The sequence below is a fragment of the Schistocerca serialis genome, chromosome 1 (assembly GCF_023864345.2).
Source record: "Schistocerca serialis cubense isolate TAMUIC-IGC-003099 chromosome 1, iqSchSeri2.2, whole genome shotgun sequence".
NCBI classification, from domain to species: domain Eukaryota; kingdom Metazoa; phylum Arthropoda; class Insecta; order Orthoptera; family Acrididae; genus Schistocerca; species Schistocerca serialis.
Window position 1 is genome coordinate 487,068,523 of NC_064638.1, and position 24,060 is coordinate 487,092,582.

Consider the following 24,060-nt stretch of genomic DNA (forward strand, 5'->3'; position numbering starts at 1 on the left):
GGACAAGGTTTGAACAGGATCAGAACCGGTTGCAGTGGCATCGACATCCATCGCGACCGCAGCAACTAACGGCGTTTCCGTTTCCGCGGAACGTGCCGGTGAACGGGGAACACCTAACAACACGGCCGCGTACGACGCGTCGACATCTTGCCCACGGGGCGGCAGCTGCACAGGGCGCCTACGCCTAGGGCAATTTTGCCGAAAATGGTCTGTGGCATTACAATAGGAGCACGTTTGCGGCTGACCACTATACGAAATAAAAGCCCGGTGGCCGGCCATAACCAAAAACGAAGGAACGTGCTTCCTCACAATCATTTTGACACTACGGATACCGTTCTCAACTTGATAGATATAAGCCGAAGACCACTTTTCTTTCGTAATCGACAAAACTGTGCCATAAGGCATAAGGCAGATTGAATACCCGAACATTTCGAATACCAAATCCAGCATTCGACAGAGTCACATTGCTAATTGTCCCATCAGAGTGTTTGAATTTACGTACGCCACCATTTTCACTGACAAGAGCATCACACAATTCCGGACATTTCAATTTTACGAACAAAGAGTTCAGGAACGCGTCTAATTGCAATCCTAGCACTTCACTTTCAGGAATTTGCAAGTCATTTTTCATCCACGAATGAATTTCGAAAGCAGACGGTCGGGTTACGTTTCTATCAAATTCGCACTGGATATTATTTTCTCGGTCTTCAGAATCCATGTTAACTTACAGTTCAGCTGACTACAGCAGCGAAGAAACAGTCACCGCGAAGAACCGTCGCCGACTGCGAAGCACACGTAAACACCGCCCGACACGCCGGAGCGAGCGCGCGATGTGTTCGGGCCCACGACTCCGAAGAGACTGGTGCCTAAAACCAGCGCCTTAGACCGCTCGGCCACGTTACCGTTGGAGCAGCAGCCGCAAAACGTTTCCTTTGTACTACAAAGATCACTTCGAAATGGAAGTATCTTGGCAATCGCCGTGCCATGTATTTCCACTGCTCTCCCACTGGAAGCGTCTCTTTAGGCCATCCACAGCAAGAAAAAGCCGTGCCCGCCGTATGGTAGCGACGCCACTTGTCTGTAGCTGTCGCAGTTAAGGAGACAGCGTCAAGAGACGTTTTCGTGCCGTGACCAGGTTTCGAACCTGGGCTTTCCGTAACCACTAAAGTATCGTAGCTGTAACTGCCAGGCGAAGCTAGAATGCTCCATATATCAAACATTTTGTGAGCTCAAGGAGGTTACACTTGAAGAAAAAGCGGCAGGTTAACGCGATCACAGCAAAACCCCCGCCAGCTACGGGATTCGAAACCGCGCCTACAGAGAGACTGGTGCCTTAAACCAGCGCCTTAAAGCGCTCGGCCACGCTACATGCGCTGCTTGGTGCGCCAGTGTTCCTAGCATTTGTACAAACAGTGCACGCCACAGCTTCCTGTTCTGCTGGGACTGGCTGCTCATCCATCGCACTTCAAACAACTGCCCTTCTCGACTACAGAGAGCAGCGGACGTCTGCGCTCTGGGAGGCGATGATGATGATGATGATGATGATTAGTATTGTAGGGCGCACAACAGCGAGGTTATCAGCGGCCGTTCCCAAAAGTTCAATTCAGAGCCGAATCGTGAGAGAAGTGGTATTGTTCAAATTGCAAGATTGGACACAGCACATCAAAACAGGGAGAAAAAACTAAAAATGAAATAGCAGTACAAACAGGGAAAATTAGGTAACGGTGGCTGAGTGACCACTTACAAATAATGGGTGACCAAACCACTGGACAGCACATTAGGACTTCAATCCCAATATTTTGGGAAGAAGGCCAGACATCACACAAAAACGTAAAACCCTAGTGACATCCGCCTCATTATTAGTTAAAAGAGAGTGGAGGTCTGGTGGGAAACTGAAATCTTCCCTCAAACCTGCATATAAAACACACTCAGTTAAAATATGCCGTATCGACAACTGTGCCCCACATGTCTGACACGTTGGTGGCTCCTCACGACGTAACAGAAGACCATGTGTCAAAGGACAATGTCCTATTCTAAGCCATGTAAGGGCTACTTCCTCAGCGCGTCGTTGTCGGAAGGAGGTGAGCCACGGTCGGACAGAATCCTTCACCGCTCGCAACTTATTATCCCTCACGTCCAGCCACTGAGCCTCCCACCAACGCATGACCTTCCGAGTCACGAAAGACATAATGGCCTGCAGGGGGACGGAACAGCGAGCAGGAGGTGGGATGGAGCAAGCCTCCTTGGCAGCCGCATCTGCAAGTTCATTTCCAGGAATCCCTATGTGCCCTGGAACCCAGCAGAAAATCACATCCTTACCCTGCTGTTGCAAGAGCAGGAGTGCGTCCTGCACCTCTTGCACCATCCGATCTGCTGGGTACATTTGTTGAAGAGCGTGGAGAGCACTTTGGGAATCGGAGCAGATGATAAATTTCGTGCCACGATTGCGGCGCATATGCTCTAATGCTTGCAGAATGGCAAACAGTTCTGCATAGTAAACTGAGAACTGCTCTGGGAGCCCTATCCGATGGACAGTATGGGGAAACACAGCAGAGCAGCCCATAAAATCCCCCTGTTTAGAACCATCCGTGTAAACGGGAGTAAAATCGGAATGGCGTTCTAAAATCTCAGTAAGTTTAATTTTAAAAAGGTGGTCCGGGGTACAATACTTCCTGTAAGCAGCCAGATCAAGAAGTAATCTTGGCCTTTGTAGTCGCCAGGGAGATCCCCTACTCCATCCCTGGTGGAGGACCTTAATGCCCTCCAGGTGTACCGACTCGAGACTCTCCTTTGCACGGATGCCAAACGGCTTTGTCGTCGCCGGACGGTGGCGGAAGAGACGTGCCAGTGCCGGCTGGGAAAAAGTGTCGGACGCCAATGAAAGAGGAGTGGACTTGGTCCTGTACGCGTGCCGTACCACGAGGAGAAGACGCCGAATGGACAGCGGAGGCTCTCCCGCCTCGACACACAGACTAGCAACCGGACTCGTGCGATAAGCCCCCGTTGAAAGCCTAATACCCTCATGGTGAATCACATCCAACATTTTGAGGTAGGAAGGTCTTGCAGAGCCATAAGCTTGACATCCGTATTCCAGTCGAGGTCGCACAAAGGCCTTATAAAGTTGGAGCAGACGTGCCCTGTCAGCGCCCCAGGATCTATGACTGACGCATCTAAGGACGTTTAAAGCCTTGAAACAGCGGACCTTTAGATCCTTTAAGTGTGGCAACCATGTGAGCTTCTCATCAAAAATAAGCCCGAGATATTTCACTTTTTCCATAAAGGGGAGAACAGTGTCTCCTAGTTTTAAAACAGGGAGATTAAAAAGAGAACGGGAACGGTTAAAATCTACACAAATGGTCTTCTCCAAAGAGAATTTAAAGCCCGTGGTCTTAGACCACTTCTCCAATCGCACGAGTGTCAGCTGTAATTGGCGTGTAGCAGCTGTGACGGAGGAAGACGCACAGAAAATGGAGAAATCGTCCACAAACAAGGAGCACTGCACGGGCCGGCGCACTGTGGACGCAATACTATTGATGGCAATTGCGAAAGCTGTCACACTGAGGACACTTCCTTGAGGGACACCGTTCTCCTGCTTAAAACGGTCAGACAGGACATTCCCAACCTTATACTTAAAATACCTGTCCGACAGAAAGGATCGGATGAGTGTGGGTAAACGCCCACGGAAACCCCACTCATAAAGCTGCCGCAAAATGGTATGCCTCCAGGTAGTATCGTACGCCTTCTCCAGGTCGAAGAAAACCCCGATAAGGTGTTGCTTACGGAGGAAAGCATCTTGTATTGCTGTTTCGAGTAGGATCAGGTTATCTAGGGTGGAATGATACCTCCTGAATCCACACTGGCAGCGGGTAAGTAAGGATCTAGATTCGAGAACCCACACCAGGCGCCTATTGACCATACGCTCAAATGTCTTTCCGACGCAGCTCGTGAGACTAATGCTACGGTAGCTACTGGGTTCGGTCCGATCCTTCCCTGGTTTTAAAAGCGGAATTAAAATCGATTCTTTCCACGAACTAGGAAAGTCGCCGGTCTTCCAGATTTCATTAAAAAGTTGAAGGAGGACTTCCTTTGACCGCAGATCCAACTGCTGCAGCATGCTATACGATATCAGGTCTGGTCCAGGTACGGTATCCCGAGATATGGACAGTGCAGAGTCCAACTCCCACAAAGAGATAGGCTGGTTGTATTCCTCAGTGTTCTGTGAACGGAAATCAAAACCAGCCCTCTCCTGTGTACCCCGATAGCGCAGAAATTCGGGGTCCTGGCTAGAATCGGCCGTAATAGTTTGAAAAGATTCTGCCAACGCCCGGGCGATGTCTCTCGGAGATGTTAGGAGACACCCCCGCTCACGTATAGCGGCTAGTGGCGGTCGACAGTATCGCCTTGAGATCCTCCTAATGGCTTCCCATACTTTGCTTGAAGATGTGGACCTATTGATGGAGTTCAGGAACTCACGCCAAGACCTCCGTTTACTCTCCTGAACGATTTTCCTCGCCCGCGCCCGTGCTATCCGGAAAGTTGTCAGATGCGCAGCAGTGGGGCACCGACGGAATCTCCTCAAAGCCGCCCGCCTGTCTCTGATGGCGGTACGACAGTCGTCATTCCACCAAGGGACAGGCTGCCTCACAGGTGTTCCCTTTGACTTTGGTATGGATACATCAGCGGCATGGTGCATCACCGCCGTAATGTGATCCACCCAATCCTGGACGCCTTCACACCGTTCAAAAACAGCCAACTGCCGGTAGAGCGTCCAGTTTCCCTTCCGGAACAACCATTTCGGCGGCTGTGCGACACGACCCATGTCAACTGGCAGATGGAGCCAGATAGGGTAATGGTCGCTGCCATGAAGGTCGTCGTCGACGACCCACTGAGCAATGTCCGCAAGCACAGGCGAACAAATAGAGAGGTCTATGGCAGAAGACGAACCTGAAGCGGTGCTAAAATGCGTGGCCTGACCTGTGTTCAGCAGTATGACGTCGGAAGTCCTGAGCAACTGCTCAATCATCTGGCCTCTGGGGCAGGTTTTGTTGGAACCCCATAATGCATTATGAGCATTAAAGTCTCCTAAAATGAGAAAGGGACGGGGTAGCTGATCAATGAGCCGTGCGAGGGCTTCACTGTCAATGAGCTCAGCGGGTGGTAAATACACGGAGCACACTGTAACATGAACCTGGGCCAGGATCCGAGCTGCAACCGCTTGTAGCGTCGTGGTTAAGGTCACAGGTGAGGAGTGGAATGTGTCCTTAATGAACACTGCCACCCCACCCTGAGCCCTATTACCAGTCAGGTCGTCTTGCCTGTACATGCGATATCCCGTAAGTACAGGCGTGTCAGTCTCTTTAAAATGTGTCTCTTGCAAAGAGATGCAAATGGGGTTTGCCTGTACTAACAGCTGCAATTCTGCAAGGCGAGGTCTGACTCCATTCAGATTCCACTGAAGTATGGGAGCCATATCAGCGTTTCGGTTTAGATTTCCCCCTGTCTTTGCGCCGCGCTGGTGAGGCACTTGTAGAGCGAGTGGCAGCAGAGGGGCTGCCAGGTTCTGGGGAAGAGGTATCAAAATCCATGACGATGTCCTCCTCATCAGTCAGGGATGCCATGACGACATCCGATGGTGCCTTTGGCAGGCGTGACGTCAAACGCCGTGCCCCTTTCCCTGGTCCCGTTTTCTTTGTGGAAGCTGGGGATGGGGGAAGTGGAGAGGCACTCTGTTTCTGGAGGGCCTTCGAAGGTTTCACTGGAGCTGTCTCTGCAATAGCGGTGGGTGCAGGCGGAGCAGCGTGAATAGCGATATCGTTAGTGGGAGTGCTCTGGCAGGTACAAACACAGGTACAGATATTGGTGGAGGATACTGCGACGCTGGACATGGTCTGCGTCGAAGCGTCGACTCGCGACGCACGGTTGTGCACCAAGGAGGCATAGGACGTGGCAAAGACAGGGGGTTTTGTAGCCCTATACTCCTTTTTGGCTTCCACATAAGGTAGCCTCTTTGTCACCTTGATCTCCTGAATTTTTCGTTCTTCCGCAAAGACGGGGCAGTCTCTGCTCCAGACGGGATGGCTCCCAGAGCAGTTTATACACAGCGCTGGAGATGTGCAGTTGGTCCCAGCTTCATGAGCTGCCTTGCCACAGATACCGCAGGTTGGTTCACCCCCACAACTCATTGTCGTATGGCCAAATCGCTGACATTTGAAACAGCGCATAGGGTTAGGTATATAAGGCCGAACCCTAAGTCTGAGGAAACCAGCCAGAACGTATTCAGGTAAGACAGGCGAATTGAAAGTCACAATGAAAGTGGCAGATTTCTCCGTGACGCCATTATTTCTACGTGTCCTTTGTTCCACGTCTACAATCCCCTGTGTTGCCCATTCTTGCTTCAGCTCGTCGACATCGATATCCATTAAATCACGGCAGGTGACAACGCCTTTACTGGAGTTGAGGGAATTGTGCAACTCGACAGTAATATCATACTCGCCTAACTTGGGTGACTTCCGAAGCAGCTCCACTTGCGATGCCCTAGTAGTCTCAACTAACAGGGTACCATTCCTCAGGCGTTTGATAGATTTCAGTGTACCTGCGAGTCCTTCTAAACCTTTATGTATGTAGAAAGGAGACACTTTTTCAAATGAGCCCTCCTTCCTCTTAATCACGATGAAAACATTGTCATTTACGACTCCATGAGCCCTGTTACTCTTTTCCATCTGCATATCTGGAGGACTAGCCTCCCTCATGCGCTTGACTGATTGCGAAGTTGGTGAAGGGAAATACGTGGTTGCCATGTGCGTCCCACGAGCAGCTAGGGAACGAAACGTCAGCCCAGACAGAGCCCCGCATGCCTGGGTAAGCCTTATACAACTGAGGTGCGGCAGGTTCCCCAGAGGTTGCCCGCTATCGACTGTTCCACCTCAACAGCCATGAATCTCATCAGCGCGCAGCACACCTTGAGATTGAGGGTTTTTTTATAGAGGTTTATTCCATCCTCACGATCCGGGCGGTCAAGCCAAGATCCCCATTCCCTGAGACACACAACGTTCCACCGCCGCGCCGCACGGTGGTCGCTGAAGCATGCTCAGAGGTTACGGTGACAGGGGACGGGCGGCGCTTACCAGTCCCCAGCTCAGGAACCCCGGGGTCGCCAAGCCCGTACCCAGCAAAGGAACGCTGAGCCCCTGGGGGCCTGGGAGGCGACATTACGTGTTGGGGATGAAGTGGTAGGGCAAACTGCGGCCTGCGGAACACGAGTGAAAAAATCAAGAGAGTACTGTCATTTCGAGTACTCGTCATTGCAACGGCAGCAAGGCAAAACTTTCAAAATTGCCGTGACCAGGATTCGAACCTGGGTTATTGCGGCCACAACGCAATGTCCTAACCACTAGACGATCACGGCCACGGACGCGCCCGCGAAAGCAGCTGGCTGTAATGCAAGTGGCGATACACAGCAGAGCCTAGGCCAAGGTGTACGCCACAGCAGTGTGAGACACGGTCTCCATCACATGTGTACGAGCAAATGAACGTGCCTGCGCTGTCAGGACACTAACTACAGTGGTTAGCTGCATTCACCTCCGTGGCAATGTCTTGCAGTCCCCCAAGCCTCTTGACTACAGGTATGTGGCTGGATAACAAGTGGATAGACGCTTCATCTCTCTCGCCGTCAGGTGTTGCCGTGAATCATACTTAACGTAGCTTTCTGCACGCGTCAGCGTAGCGTCAGTCGAGCAAAGTCGAGACAAGTCGCACAAGAGGAGCAACAAAAACGCGCAATTCCGGTACCGGGAATCGAACCCGGGCCTCCTGGGTGAGAGCCAGGTATCCTAGCCACTAGACCACACCGGATAACGACGGCAGTGCTCTTTCCAGCGAACGCAGCAGCCACCCACGGTTAACTGACGACAACTGTAAAAAATCCACTCTCTCGCGTTATAGAACGGCGTGCTCCGGACGCATTTCGTGGAGACGGACGCCAGCAATGATAAGAGCAGAAGGTGCCTACAAATCCTGTCGTTGCACCACGCACTGTTCTACGACAATTCACCAAGCAGACGCTCACGCCTTGTTGTGCTGTTTCCTTTGCGGGCAATGAGTGCATCTGCCTTCGACACACGAAACATTACACGTTTGGCAGCTGTGGGATTTGAACCCACGCCTCCGAAGAGAATGGTGCCTGAAACCAGCGCCTTAGACCGCTCGGCCACGCTACCTACACAACACGCGCGTCACAAGAGCTGCGTCCTACCCCACGAGAACACACCGCAACGGCACAAAAATGAGATGTAAAAAGTGGCAACTTTTTTTTTTTTTTTTTTTTGTTTAATGCCTTTTTCGGCGAGCTTCTTTAGCTATAAAATAAAACGGTGCTTCTTGCAAACAGAAAGGATTAATTGTTGTACTGTCCATTCAGCTGAAAACCGTAAACTCCTCGGTATGGTTCCTTGAGCGTCGACGTCCTCCGGTAGACGTTGGTGGTCAAGATGATGTGATGGGATCGGAGATACTGGATTGCTTTGAGGAAAGTTTCTTGTGGCTGTTTACCGCTAGCGAAGCATCGAAGGAAAACTAAAATCCTCTTGAAGTTAAAGTGCAGGCCTATAATGACAGCAAAGCAGTCGCTCGGGGCCTACACGCCTTAAAATAAAAAATGAAAGAATAACAGCGCATCAGGCGCTTTCCACCTAAATGCAATAAAGAAAGAATAAAATGTGAAAAAAAAGAATAAAAAATCAAATACTGCCTGAGTTAGTCCTCTCAGTAACAGGGAAGGAACACCCTTCACACGTCCCATGATATTATATTCAAAATGCTTCGCGGCGGCCATTAAAATAAGTAATGAAAAAAGTCACAAAAATTAAAAAATATCGACACATGTCAAAGGAATGAGTAGACTCACGAAATTTCCGAACCGTCCGGCGGATAACGAGAAGGAAAACACAATCCTCTCCCACGTGTTAAAAAGAAAGTAAAAAATCCACTTTTCTTAAAAACCAAACAATCTCCGTGGCAGCGCGGTGCGCAACGCCCCCGTGAATGTACGTCGATGACAGAGGAACCAGACGGTATAAAAAATGAATAAAAACAGAAAAAAAATTCACTAAACGACAACGAAACACAAACACACACGTACACAGGATAAAACTTTGTTAAACTTTTCGTCGTCGTTGCCACGTTGCAGTCCGGCACAAGCGGAAGCATCGTACTTGTTGAATGTTTCACTGTTCCTGTAGCATTCAATTTACATTAACTATGTATCCGGACCCGGAGACAATGCAAAACACAGAAGGAAAGAAAAGTCGCAGCAGTGAAGTGTTAATTACAACAGTTTGTCGTGGGCAAATGCGAGGGCAATTTGCAGAAAATTGGCAAAGATTTTGTGATAGTCTTTCCTGGTTTTAGTGAGGTCATGTTGCGTGGACAAATAAACCAGATAGGCATAGTCGTCCGTAAGTCGCAATTGCAGGAGGGCGAACACAGTGTGAGCCACGATCCATACAGTGGCCGCACGCTTCGTATGCGGATATGGGTTGAAGTCTGGGATCAAAGCCGTGTCCGCAGAAAAAGTGGCAGCGCTAGTCCGGTTGATAAGTGCGAGCATCCTGGCGGCAATGTTCCAAATCGACAGTGACCTTAGGCACACGAAACGATGTTCTAAGGTGTCGTCTTGGCGACAGTCTTCACACAAGCTCGATGGAGATAAGTGAATGCGGCGCAGCTTTTCGTTGGTGGGAAGAATTCTGTTAACCACTTGGTACCAAAAGCTGCTGACGTCCGCTGACAGGAAGGGAGCGTGAACGTGAGCCCACGCCGTCCTCCACGCAGATCGCGGGTAGCGCGCCTCCATCTTATTACCGACTGGCCGTCCTTTTAGTCCCTGGTAGACACGTTTCACAGTCCGTGTTCGATAGTCGAGTACATCGGCGGCAAGATAACTTTTTTGAATGTAGTATTCTCGAACATAACGCAGCTGAAACGGTATTGCAGTCGGGTCGAGAGGTGCCGCTTCAGATAGAGGCCGATGAATAGCGAACAGAACAGCTGTGGGGCTCGACGGATCCTGTTCAATGGTGACGCTCGTCCGATGAAGGAGCAACGCTGCGGCTTTCATAGCAAAATGAATGAGGCCGAGTCCACCCTGTTCGCGCGGCAAAGTACATGTTTCGTAAGACACCTTGAAAATATGTCCCCGCCACAATAGCCAATAGACTGCCTGTGTTATGGCTCTGCCCAAATTCTTGGGTACCTGAAATAACTGTGCGAGGTACCAGGCTTTGCTGAGCAAGAAAACATTGATTAAAATCACCCGCTGTGTTAATGCAAGGGTGTGAGTAGCGGACAGGCTAGCCATAGCGCGTATGCCATTTAAGACAATACGCCAGTTGTAGGACGCAGTCTGTAACAGATTGGCTTGAAAGCGAACTCCCAAAATTTTGTGTTCCTGCTTCACTGTAAACCATGGGCGGTTGAAGCCCCGTGTCGCCGCATAGATAGGCAGAAAAACCGTCTTACGGGTATTGATGCTCGCACCGGATGCACGTTCATACTGTGTAAGAACAGCGCGTATTGTATTGAAGTCGGTGGCCGAGGACACCAAGAGGCCAAGGTCGTCAGCAAAAGCGCGACAAACGTGCTTCTCTGCTCCAATACGTATTCCTCTACAAACACTGTGCAACTTACGCAACAAAGGATCTAAGGAAATTGCGTAAAGCGCCATTGACAGAGGGCACCCTTGTTTGACTGAGCAGCAGAGCGGAACTGGTTTCGACAAAAATCCATTGATACTAATCCGTGAGGTGGAATTTTTGAAAAGATTAAAAATCATAGTTATATACTTTACACCGAAACCAAATTTCTGTAGCACTCGCCGGAGATATTGGTGGCTAACTGTCAAAAGCCATTGCAAAATCGATGGATAAAATGCCAAAAGGAATCCTATTCGTCGAAGCATAGGCAATGGCATCGCGGTATGTCGACACAGCACCATAGAGAGTGCGTATCGGCACTGCACAGTATTGAAAGGGACTAATCAGTTTTTTCATGACCAGCTTCAAGCGAGAGGATTGGTTGGTTGTTGGTATGTTTAAGGGGGACTAAACAGCGAAGGTCATCAGTCCCCCATTCCAAAATCAGGCGAGCCGAAAATATACGAAGCAGATAAAAACCAAAGGGGGAGGAGACGTCCCCCCAGGCGCTAAAAGCACACAAATGCAGCAACAAACACTACCGACAAGAACAGGACAGAGGAACACCAGACAGAAAGAAACAGAAGAAAGGAAGATGGCTGGAGACTGGTTGACTGACCACGAGATCAAAAATGGGAAAGAGTCAACCATCACACGGCACACCAGAACAGCAACAGACACAAGGACAATAGACACAGAAAGGGAAAGGCGCAGGACCTCTCTAAATCGAACCATAAAACGGACTACCACGGATAAAATTTAAAACGGTATCAGCCATGGAGGCATCGTCGGATAAAACCAAAGCCAAAGTGCCCGGGAGATTAAAAGATTGCCGGAGTGTGCGCAGTCGAGGACACTCCAGCAAAATGTGGCCGACCGTCAGCCGGGACCCACACTGACACAAGGGGGGATCCTCCTGACGTAACAGATGGCCGTGCGTCAGGTAGGTATGGCCGATGCGCAGCCGACACAGGACTACCGAGTCCCTGCGAGAAGCCCGCAGGGAGGAACGCCACACATCGGTCGTCCCCTTGACAGCCCTTAGTTTATTCGGGGCTGTCATGCCACGCCACTCAGCAGCCCACATCCCAAGTACCTTACGGCGCAACACCAGCTGCTGGTCGCGAGCCGTAAGGCCGATCTCCAAAGCTGGGGCGTCTATCGCCCCTTTGGCCAGCCTGTCAACACGTTCGTTCCCCGGGATGCCAACGTGACCTGGCGTCCAAACAAAAACCACCGAACGACCAGAGTGGGTAATGGTGGAAACAGACTCCCGAATAGAGGACACCAGAGGAGAAGAGGGATAGCAGCGGTCGATGGCCTGGAGGCTGCTCAGGGAGTCACTGCAGATGACGACGGACGCATCTGAGCAGGAATGCATATGCTCAAGAGCTCGCAAGATGGCCACCAGCTCTGCAGTAAAAATACTGCTGCCAGCCGGCAAGGAGCGTTGCTCAACATGGGCAGCGTGAGCAAAAGCGTAGGCAGTGCAACCATCAACCAGGGAACCATCAGTGTAGACAGGCTCACAGCCCGGAAATGAGTCGAGGAGCGCAAGAAAACGGCGACGGAGGGCCACAGGCGGAACCGAGTCCTTAGGTCCCTGTGCCAAATCCAGATGGACGGACGGCCGGGACAAACACCAGGGAGGCGTAGGTGTACGGACCCGGAAGGGAGGCAGAAGAGGGAATGACCCCAGTTCTGACAGCAGGGACTGGACACGGACAGCTACGGAAAGCCCAGACCGAGGTCGCCGTTCGGGCAGGTGGTGGACCAAGGCAGGGAAAAGCAGGCAACGATTGGGATGGCCTGGCGAGCAATGTACGTGGACAGCATAGTCGGCGAGCAGACGATGGCGGCGAATCCGCAGCGGGGGAACCCCAGCCTCCACCAGTAGACTATCCACGGGGCTGGTGCGAAAAGCGCCAGTTGCAAGCCGAACCCCACAGTGATGTATGGGGTCTAACAACTGCAACACTGAGGGTGACGCAGACCCATAGGCCAGGCTCCCATAATCAAGCCGGGACTGCACAAGGGCTCTGTACAATTGCAGTAGCGTGCAGCGATCTGCACCCCAAGACGTGTGGCTAAGGCAGCGGAGGGCGTTGAGGTGCCGCCAGCATTTTTGCTTCAGCTGAGTAACATGAGGAACCCATGTGAGCCGGGCATCAAACACGAGTCCCAAGAAGCGGCAAGTGTCCACCACTTCAAGCAGGTGGCCGTCGAGGTAAAGGTCAGGATGAGGGTGGACCGTCCGACGCCTGCAGAAGTGCATAACCCGAGTCTTGGCAGCAGAGAACTGAAAACCATGAGCCAGAGCCCATGATGCTGCCTTGCGAACGGCGACTTGCAACCTGCGTTCGGCGACTCCCGTAGTCGTGGAGCTAAATGAGATGCAGAAGTCGTCGGCATACAAAGAAGGAGACACCGACGACCCCACTGCTGCAGCCAGACCATTAATGGCCACTAGAAATAACGAGACGCTCAACACCGAGCCCTGCGGGACCCCATTTTCCTGTATATAAGAGGAACTAGAGGTGGCACCGACTTGCACCCGGAAAGAGCGGCGCAATAAAAAGCTTTGAAGAAAAGCCGGGAGCCGACCATGAAGACCCCACCCATGCAACGTGGCGAGGATGTGATGCCTCCATGTGGTGTCATACGCCTTCCGCAGATCGAAAAATACAGCAACAAGGTGCTGACGTCGGGCAAAAGCCGTACGGACAGCAGATTCCAGCCGCACCAAATTGTCCACTGCAGACCGGCCCCGACGGAAGCCACCCTGGGATGGAGCGAGGAGACCGCGCGACTCAAGGACCCAACACAAATGCCGCCCCACCATACGTTCGAGCAATTTGCACAAAACGTTGGTGAGGGTAATGGGACGATAGCTGTCCACCGCCAGTGGGTCCGCACCGGGCTTCACGATGGGGACAATAAGACCCTCTCGCCATTGCGACGGGAACACGCCCTCGCTCCAAATGCGGTTAAAGATGGTGAGGATGTGTCTCTGGCAGTCCCTGGAGAGATGCTTCAGCATCTGCACATGGATGCAGTCCGGTCCCGGTGCTGTATCAGGGCAATCGGCGAGGGCAGCGAGGAGTTCCCTCTCGCTGAAAGGAGCATTGTATGTTTCATAATGACGCGTGTGGAATGAGAACGGCGTCCGCTCGGCTCGCTCCTTTAGAGAGCGAAAGGCGGGGGGATAGGATGCAGTCGCAGAGCTCTGAGCAAAGTGCGCGGCTAGCCGTTCAGCAATGGCGGCAGCGTCCGTGCAGACAGCGCCGTCCAAGGAGAGCCCAGGGACACCCACAGGGGTCTGGGAGCCATAAATCCGCCGGATACGGGACCACACGGGCGAGGACGAGACACGGGAGCCCAGGGAGGAGACGTACCTCTCCCAGCACTCCTGCTTACGCCGTGCAATAAGTCGACGGGCGAAGGCACGGAGCCTCTTAAAGGCGATGAGGGTCTCCAGAGACGGGTGCCGCCTATGACGCTGGAGAGCCCGCCTACGGTCGCGAATAGCCTCAGCAATCTCCGGCGACCACCAGGGGACAGCCTTCCGCCGAGGGAGGCCAGAGGAACGGGGGATGGTAGCCTCGGCCGCTGAAATGATGGACGTGGTTAAAACACGGACCACCTCGTCAATGTCACCCTGTGGGGGAGACGCAATGGTTACAGCGGAAGTAAAAGCTGGCCAGTCAGCCCTGTGGAAAGCCCAGCGGGGCAAGCGCCCAGAAGAATGACACTGTGGCAGTGACAAATAGATGGGAAAATGGTCACTACCACACAGGTCAGGATGCACCCTCCAGTGGAGGGATGGGACAAGTCCAGGGCTGCAAATAGAGAGATCGATGGCCGAGAACGAGCCATGGGCCAAACTGAAATGCGTGGGAGCACCGGTGTTGAAGAGGCTAAGGTCGAGCTGAGCCAACACATGCTCCACGGCCCGACCACGATCATCGGAGACAGTCCCACCCCATAGAGGGTTGTGGGCATTGAAATCGCCCAGAAGCAGCAAAGGTGGCGGGAGTTGAGCCAGCAGTGCAGCCAAGACATGTCGGGGGAGCTCCCCATCCGGAGGAATGTAAACAGAGCAAACAGTAATAGCCGGCGAGAGCTCAACCCTGGCAGCAACTGCCTCTAAAGGTGTCTGAAGGGGTACTGGCGAACTACAGACAGAGTTGTGAACAAAGAGGCAAACCCCACCTGACGCTCGATGACAGGCAGCACGGTTCTTATAGTATCCCTGATAACCGCGAAGGGCGGGAGTCCGTAGTGCAGGAAACCAAGTTTCCTGCAGAGCAACGCAGAGAACAGGGGAATCACTCAGAAGCATCCGGAGCTCAGGCAGGTGGCGGAAATAACCGCCGCAGTTCCATTGGAGAATGGAAGCAGGAAGGGACTGGGAGGGCGTGAATGCGACTAAGAGGCAGACAGCGCGTCAGAGCCAACTGCCGCCACTGGGGGAGAGTCAGCTGAGTCCATAGGAGAGGCCCCCAAGGGTTCCGTGAGGGCGAGATCCGCGGCAGAGGCGAGGATCTCCACCTCATCCCCGGAGCCAGGACTATGTACAGCAGGCGGTGCTGAAACCGCCGGAACGTCCTTCTTCTTGGACACATTCCGTTCCTTCTTCTCGCGTCTGCCCTTAGGGTGAGAGGGCTGGGAGAGCTTCTCTGAAGGAGCGTTGGAGGCTGACGACGACGCAGAAGCCCTACGATCAGCAGGTGGCGGAACCTTCAGCCAGTGGCTGACATCTGGCTGGGAAGGAGAAGAAACGGAGGAAGGGAGAGCCCCGAGGGACCCCTTCCGCGAGAGAGGAACCGGCGGAGGCAACGCCGCCGGAGAAGAAGGGGGAGGAATCGAGCCTCCCAGTTGTGGAGCAGATGTCACTTCCGAAGTAAGCTTGGGGGGAGCGACAGAAGAGGGTTTGCCCCCAACTGCTAAGGGGGTAATAGAGGAAGGCTTGCCCCCAGGCACGAGGGGGGCAGACAGAGATACATGGCCCCGAGGGCCCACTGAAGGCGGCACAGATGAAGCGACAACCGTCGCTCGCGGGGGCGACGATAACGTGGCTGCAGCATAAGATGTTCGAAGGGAAGCAGGATACAACCTTTCATATTTCTGTTTAGCCTCTCGATAAGTAAGCCGGTCCAGGGTCTTAAATTCCATTATTTTCCGCTCCTTATGAAGAACGGGGCAATCCGGCGAGCATGGAGAGTGGTGCTCCCCACAGTTGACACATACAGGCGGGGGCGCACATGGAGAATCGGGATGAGACGGGCGTCCGCAATCTCGACATGTAGCGCTGGATGGGCAACGAGAGGACATATGCCCAAACTTCCAGCACTGGAAGCACCGCATCGGGGGAGGGACGTATGGCTTCACGTCGCAACGGTAAACCATTACCCTGACCTTCTCGGGCAAGACATCACCCTCGAAGGCCAAGATAAAGGCACTGGTGGCCACCCTGTTTGTCTTGGGTCCTCGATGGACACGACGGACAAAATGCACACCACGTCGTTCCAAGTCGGCTCTCAGCTCGTCATCGGATTGTAACAAGAGGTCACGATGGTAAATAATCCCCTGGACCATATTTAAGCTACTGTGGGGAGTGACGGTAACAGGGACGTCACCCAGCTTATCACACAAGAGCAACGCTCGTGACTGGGCTGGGGAGGACGTCTTGAGGAGGATGGACCCATTCCTCATTTTTGACAACCCTGCCACTTCCCCAAACTTATCCTCCAGGTGTTCCACGAAAAACATAGGCTTCGTCGGAAGAAAGGAGTCACCATCAGTCCTGCTGCAGACAAGGTATTGCGGTACATAAGGCTCCCGCTTGGCACTTGACCGGCGTCCCTCCCATGGCGCAGCCAACGAGGGGAACGTGTGAGGGTCATATTGCGCAGCATTGAAGTCGACTCTACCTCGCTTAGAGACGCTGGTGGCCGTGCGACCACCAGCTTGGTGTGATTTATTGCGCTTCATTGCGCCACATCCGCCCAGATGCCACCTACTCCGAACGAGGGCTCTCCCCAAGGGCGCCACCCAGCCAAAGCAACGGGTACCTGGCCGATATCCCGTTGCCCGGAGTCCCCGTGCCCCAGACAAGATGGGCACATACTCCTTGGCATGCATGGGGAGGAAACAGCTCTGGCATTTGTAGTGCGATCCCTGCGTGGTCAGGGGGCTACCACCAAGAGGGTACATGACGACCCCACCACAACGGACTGGCTACCGTGCTGGATTTTAGGTGTTTAAAGGGTCCACAGTTGTCGTAGGCGCTAAGAATAAGAGTGCGCACAAGGCGAGAAGGAGACAACCCAGAAGATATTGGGCGTAGTCCCCCCCACACGACAATAGGTAACATGCAAGATGGTGGAGCATGATGGACCAATACAAAAACACCACGTAAGGTGTCCTTCCCCAAATGGCACGCACTGACGACGGAAATTTGGAAGAAAAAAGGAGGTCAAACCCAAGAGGGGACCATCACAGAAGGCCGAAACGTTTGAGACTCCTTTTAGTCGCCTCTTACGACAGGCAGGAATACCGCGGGCCTATTCTTACCCCCGAACCCGCAGGGGGAAAGCGAGAGGAGACACATTTGGTGAAGAGTTTATAATCACCATTAAGAAGGGTGATTGGTCTAAGATTGCACAGTTTCCTGGTGACTGGAACCTTTGGAGCCAAGACCACAATACCTTCCAGGAAGGACGCAGGGACATCCACACCATTTAAAATTTCATTAAAAACATCAGTCAGGGCCGAGCCAAACAAGTGCCAAAAATGCATATAAAATTCCGGTGGCAACCCATCAGCGCCCGGTGATTTATTCTGGGAACATAGTTTTAAGACATCACTCACTTCCTCCACGGTAAAGTTATCTGTGAGGCGACGGCGATCCGCTACGGATAAGACGTATGGAACGTCGTGGAGAAGCTCAGAAATCGCGGCAGCATTCGTGTATTTCTCACTGAAAAGTTCGATGAAGTGACGGTGGGCCTCGGCAAGAATCGCCGCCTGGCTATGAAGCCGCGCACCGTCAGCTGATTCCAGCTCTGTGACGTAACGTCGCTTTGCGCGCCGGCGTTCGCGCAGCTGATGAAACACGGAAGGCGCTTCATCAGCAAGCGCCCCGGGGGCTCGGCTCCGTACGACAGATCCGCGCAACGATTCCCTTTTCAAATCCAGAAGACGGTGTTTTAGGCGCCGAATTGTCGCCATCCGAAGAGCGGGATTATGTGTATGCAGGTGGATGGCATCATTTAAACAGCTCTCGTAAAATTGCAATGTAGAACGCTCCCAGTGAGCAACATCCTGACTGAACTCCAGGATGGCCTTGCGTAATGCCGGCTTAACAGATTCTACCCACCATGACAAAGTGGAGGCATAGAGACCGCGATATTTCAGCACCCTCTGCCACACACGCACGATAACCGGCGCAAAATGTGGGTGTTGGAGATGTCGCACATTAAACTTCCATAATCGACTGGCGCGGGGTTTAATCGCCAACAGAGAATGAAAGCGGCAGACATACGCACAATGATCGGAAAAAATCACGGGGTGAACAGAGGATTCCGTAAGACAGTGCTGTTTATCACGAGAAACATAAATTCTAACAAGCCGACTCCTACCCGTGGGGTAAAAGAAAGTAAATCCCACGGCCCGCGGGTGTAAATAACACCACGAGTCAATTAAATTCATCTCAGTAACGAGCGTCTGTAATTCTAGGCACTTATACGGCCGCGGCTCCTGATCTCTATCGTCCAGCACGCAGTTAAAATCGCCGCCCATGACTACAGGCAGGTGGGGGCCCCGTAAAAGGTGACAAATGTCACTACTATAAAACACACGGCGACGTGGCTGCCCGTCGGCACCAGAAGGGGCGTACACGTTAACATATCGTACGTTGTTGATCGTGCAAGCTACACCACGACCGTTAGGAATCGTAGCGACATTACTATAGTCATGACCAACACGAATTAAAATGGCAGTACCACAATTACACTCGATATCAAAGTTCAAAAGTACTTGATAGCCCGGAATGGAATGAAGTAGATCTATCACAACCTCCTGCAAAAACACTATGTCAGCAGCAATGTAATTTATAAAACCCACAAAACTTGCAAACTTCACAGGCGACTCCAATTTATTATGATTAATAGTAGCCACAACTGATGGAGGGTGTGCTACCATAGACAACAGGGAAAAACAAAGAAAACAAATTAAACGGCAGGAGTGGACCCACCCTCCTCCTCCATATCGTCTGCCCAGTCACAACGTTCAGATGGTGCAGCTGAAGTAGGCGGTTCTTGTGTGGGAGGTGCAGACGCGGAATCCTGCGAAGGGGGACGCGTGCGACGCTGGGGGGTGTCTTCCGCCTTACGCTTAACCGAAAGTTGTGCCGGGTTCGTTGCCTGAGACGTCGTAGTGTCCATTGCTAGATTTACATCAGAGTGGTGCAACATTTCCTTTAACTGCTGTACAACCTGTTCCCGCCTGTCTGCCGACACACTTGTCGTAGGCGCTGGCTGACTGCTCGCCACAGGACGCTGTGGACGACGCCCCCCCGCAACCGACGGCCGAGATTCGACTACGGGGCGGGGCAAGGGCTTGTGCGCCGGCTTTTGCACAGATTTTGGCTTTTGTTTCGACTGCGGACGGGGAACCTGCTGCCACTCCGGAGAAGGGCTGCGTTCTCCGCGAGAAAAGGTTCGTTTTTCTAAAATCCGCGAACTACTGGCACTGCGGAAGCGGTCAGTATGGCCACGCCTCTCCGAAACACTTTCACGCCTAGGCTTTGGTTCCTGTGAGGCAGGAGCTCCGTCCGGAACACCCTGAAGCACGGAATTAGACGGTGACGATTCCACAACAGCAACATGGGGGGTAACCACCGGAACGGGTTCTGACCCGGTCCGCTCCGGAACTACAGGCCCAGCCGGAGGCGGAATCGGGACAGTAGCGGCGGGAACTGACTGAGAAGGTACGGACAAGGTTTGAACAGGATCAGAACCGGTTGCAGTGGCATCGACATCCATCGCGACCGCAGCAACTAACGGCGTTTCCGTTTCCGCGGAACGTGCCGGTGAACGGGGAACACCTAACAACACGGCCGCGTACGACGCGTCGACATCTTGCCCACGGGGCGGCAGCTGCACAGGGCGCCTACGCCTAGGGCAATTTTGCCGAAAATGGTCTGTGGCATTACAATAGGAGCACGTTTGCGGCTGACCACTATACGAAATAAAAGCCCGGTGGCCGGCCATAACCAAAAACGAAGGAACGTGCTTCCTCACAATCATTTTGACACTACGGATACCGTTCTCAACTTGATAGATATAAGCCGAAGACCACTTTTCTTTCGTAATCGACAAAACTGTGCCATAAGGCATAAGGCTACGAGCTATTGTCTCATTCCTAGTCTCAAACGGCAGATTGAATACCCGAACATTTCGAATACCAAATCCAGCATTCGACAGAGTCACATTGCTAATTGTCCCATCAGAGTGTTTGAATTTACGTACGCCACCATTTTCACTGACAAGAGCATCACACAATTCCGGACATTTCAATTTTACGAACAAAGAGTTCAGGAACGCGTCTAATTGCAATCCTAGCACTTCACTTTCAGGAATTTGCAAGTCATTTTTCATCCACGAATGAATTTCGAAAGCAGACGGTCGGGTTACGTTTCTATCAAATTCGCACTGCATATTATTTTCTCGGTCTTCAGAATCCATGTTAACTTACAGTTCAGCTGACTACAGCAGCGAAGAAACAGTCACCGCGAAGAACCGTCGCCGACTGCGAAGCACACGTAAACACCGCCCGACACGCCGGAGCGAGCGCGCGATGTGTTCGGGCCCACGACTCCGAAGAGACTGGTGCCTAAAACCAGCGCCTTAGACCGCTCGACCACGTTACCGTTGGAGCAGCAGCCGCAAAACGTTTCCTTTGTACTACAAAGATCACTTCGAAATGGAAGTATCTTGGCAATCGCCGTGCCATGTATTTCCACTGCTCTCCCACTGGAAGCGTCTCTTTAGGCCATCCACAGCAAGAAAAAGCCGTGCCCGCCGTATGGTAGCGACGCCACTTGTCTGTAGCTGTCGCAGTTAAGGAGACAGCGTCAAGAGACGTTTTCGTGCCGTGACCAGGTTTCGAACCTGGGCTTTCCGTAACCACTAAAGTATCGTAGCTGTAACTGTCAGGCGGAGCTAGAATGCTCCATATATCAAACATTTTGTGAGCTCAAGGAGGTTACACTTGAAGAAAAAGCGGCAGGTTAACGCGATCACAGCAAAACCCCCGCCAGCTACGGGATTCGAAACCGCGCCTACAGAGAGACTGGTGCCTTAAACCAGCGCCTTAAAGCGCTCGGCCACGCTACATGCGCTGCTTGGTGCGCCAGTGTTCCTAGCATTTGTACAAACAGTGCACGCCACAGCTTCCTGTTCTGCTGGGACTGGCTGCTCATCCATCGCACTTCAAACAACTGCCCTTCTCGACTACAGAGAGCAGCGGACGTCTGCGCTCTGGGAGGCGACATTACGTGTTGGGGATGAAGTGGTAGGGCAAACTGCGGCCTGCGGAACACGAGTGAAAAAATCAAGAGAGTACTGTCATTTCGAGTACTCGTCATTGCAACGGCAGCAAGGCAAAACTTTCAAAATTGCCGTGACCAGGATTCGAACCTGGGTTATTGCGGCCACAACGCAATGTCCTAACCACTAGACGATCACGGCCATGGCCACGGAGGCGCCCGCGAAGGCAGCTGGCTGGAATGCAAGTGGCGATACCCAGCAAAGCCTAGGCCAAGGTGTACGCCACAGCAGTGTCAGACACGGTCTCCATCACATGTATACGAGCAAATGAACGTGCCTGCGCTGTCAGGACACTAACTACAGTGGTTAGCTGCATTCACCTCCGTGGCAATGTCTTGCAGTCCCCCAAGCCTCTTGACTACAGGTATGTGGCTGGATAACAAGTGGATAGACGCTTCATCTCTCTCGCCGTCAGGTGTTGCCGTGAATCATACTTAACGTAGCTTTCTGCACGCGTCAGCGTAGCGTCAGTCGAGCAAAGTCGAGACAAGTCGCACAAGAGGAGCAACAAAAACGCGCAATTCCGGTACCGGGAATCGAACCCGGGCCTCCTGGGTGAGAGCCAGGTATCCTAGCCACTAGACCACACCGGATAACGACGGCAGTGCTCTTTCCAGCGAACGCAGCAGCCACGCACGGTTAACTGACGACAACTGTAAAAAATCCACTCTCTCGCGTTATAGAACGGCGTGCTCCGGACGCATTTCGTGGAGACGAACGCCAGCAATGATGAGAGCAAAAGGTGCCTACAAATGCTGTCGTTGCACCACGCACTGTTCTACGACCATTCACCAAGCAGACGCTCACGCCTTGTTGTGCTGCTTCCTTTGCGGGCAATGAGTGCATCTGCCTTCGACACAGGAAACATTACACGCTTGGCAGCTGTGGGATTGGAACCCACGCCTCCGAAGAGAATGGTGCCTGACACCAGCGCCTTAGACCGCTCGGCCACGCTACCTACACAACACGCGCGTCACAAGAGCTGCGTCCTACCCCACGAGAACACACCGCAACGGCACAAAAATGAGACGTAAAAAGTGGCAACTTTTTTTTTTTTTTTTTTTTATTTTTTTTTTTATTTTTTTTTTTTTTGTTTTTTTTTTTTTTTTTTTCTCCCAACTCCCCTTATAGCCCGGCCTTGCGCTCTCCAATTTATGCCTTCTTCGGCGAGCTTCTTTAGCTATAAAATAAAACGGTGCTTCTTGCAAACAGAAAGGATGAATTGTTGAACTGTCCATTCAGCTGAAAACCGTAAACTCCTCGGTATGGTTCCTTTGGCGTCGACGTCCTCCGGTAGACGTTGGTGGTCAAGATGATGTGATGGAATCGGAGATACTGGATTGCTTTGAGGAAAGTTTCTTGTGGCTGTTTACCGCTAGCGAAGCATCGAAGGAAAACTAAAATCCTCTTGAAGTCAAAGTGCAGGCCTATAATGACAGCAAAGCAGTCGCTCGGCGCCTACACGCCTTAAAATAAAAAATGAAAGAATAACAGCGCATCAGGCGCTTTCCACCTAAATGCAATAAAGAAAGAATAAAATTTGAAAAAAAAAAGAATAAAAAATCAAATACTGCCTGGGTTAGTCCTCTCAGTAACAGGGAAGGAACACCCTTCACACGTCCCATGACATTATATTCAAAATGCTTCGTGGCGGCCATTAAAATAAGCAATGAAAAAAGTCACAAAAATTAAAAATATCGACACATGTCAAAGGAATGAATATACTCCCGAACTTTCCGAACTGTCCGGCGGATAAAGGGAAGTAAAACACAATCCTCTCCGACGTGTTTAAAAAGAAAATAAAAAATCCTCTGTTCTTAAAAACCAAACAATCTCCGTGGCAGCGGCGTGCGCAACGCACCCGTGAATGTACGCCGATAACGGAGGAACCAGACGGTATAAAAAAATGAATTAAAAACAGAAAGAAATCACTAAATGACAGCAAAACACAAACACACACAAACACAGGATAACACTGTGTTAAACGTTTCGTCGTAATTTCCACATTGTAGTTCTGCACAAGCGTAAGCATCGTACTTGTTATGATTCACTGTTCCTGTAGCATTCAATTTGCATTAACTATGTATCCGGACCCGGAGACAATGCAAAACACAGAAGTAAAGAAAAGTCGCAGCAGTGAAGTGTTGATTACAACAGTTTGTCGTGGGCAAATGCAAGTGCAATTTGCAGAAAATTGGCAAAGATTTTGGCATAGTCTTTCCTGGTTTTAGTGAGGTCATGTTGTGTGGATAAATAAACCAGATAGGCATAGTCGTCCGTAAGTCGCAATTGCAGGAGGACGAACACAGTGTGAGCCACGATCCATGCAATGGCGGCACGCTTCGTATGCGGATAAGGGTGGAAGTCCGGGATCAATGCCGTGTCCGCAGAAAAAGCGGCAGCGCTGGTCCGGTTGATAAGTGCGAGCATCCTGGCGGCAATGTTCCAAGTCGACCGTGACCTCAGGCACACGAAACGATGTTCTAAGGTGTCGTCTTGACGACAGTCTTCACACAAGCTCGATGGAGATAAGTGAATGCGGCGCAGCTTTTCGTTGGTGGGAAGAATTCTGTTAACCACTTGGTACCAAAAGCTGCTGACGTCCGCTGACAAGAAGGGAGCATGAACGTGAGCCCACACCGTCCGCCACGCAGATCGCGGGTAGCGCGCCTCCATCTTATTACCGACTGGCCGTCCTCTTAGTCCCTGGTAGACACGTTTCACAGTCCGTGTTCGATGGTCGAGTACGTCGGCGGCGA

General features: G+C 51.9%; 4 non-coding genes across 4 annotated transcripts; all 4 read right to left on the reverse strand.

The window, feature by feature from the left end:
* Window positions 1-7,333: 7,333 nt before the first annotated feature.
* Trnah-gug (transfer RNA histidin (anticodon GUG)) lies at window positions 7,334-7,405 on the reverse strand. The gene has a single exon. It is a non-coding gene; the product is annotated as a tRNA-His (tRNA).
* A 374-nt stretch (window positions 7,406-7,779) lies between these two features.
* On the reverse strand, window positions 7,780-7,851 carry Trnae-cuc (transfer RNA glutamic acid (anticodon CUC)). The gene has a single exon. It is a non-coding gene; the product is annotated as a tRNA-Glu (tRNA).
* Window positions 7,852-21,370: 13,519 nt separating this feature from the next.
* Window positions 21,371-21,442, reverse strand: Trnah-gug (transfer RNA histidin (anticodon GUG)). The gene has a single exon. It is a non-coding gene; the product is annotated as a tRNA-His (tRNA).
* A 380-nt stretch (window positions 21,443-21,822) lies between these two features.
* Trnae-cuc (transfer RNA glutamic acid (anticodon CUC)) lies at window positions 21,823-21,894 on the reverse strand. The gene has a single exon. It is a non-coding gene; the product is annotated as a tRNA-Glu (tRNA).
* Between the last annotated feature and the right edge of the window lie 2,166 nt (window positions 21,895-24,060).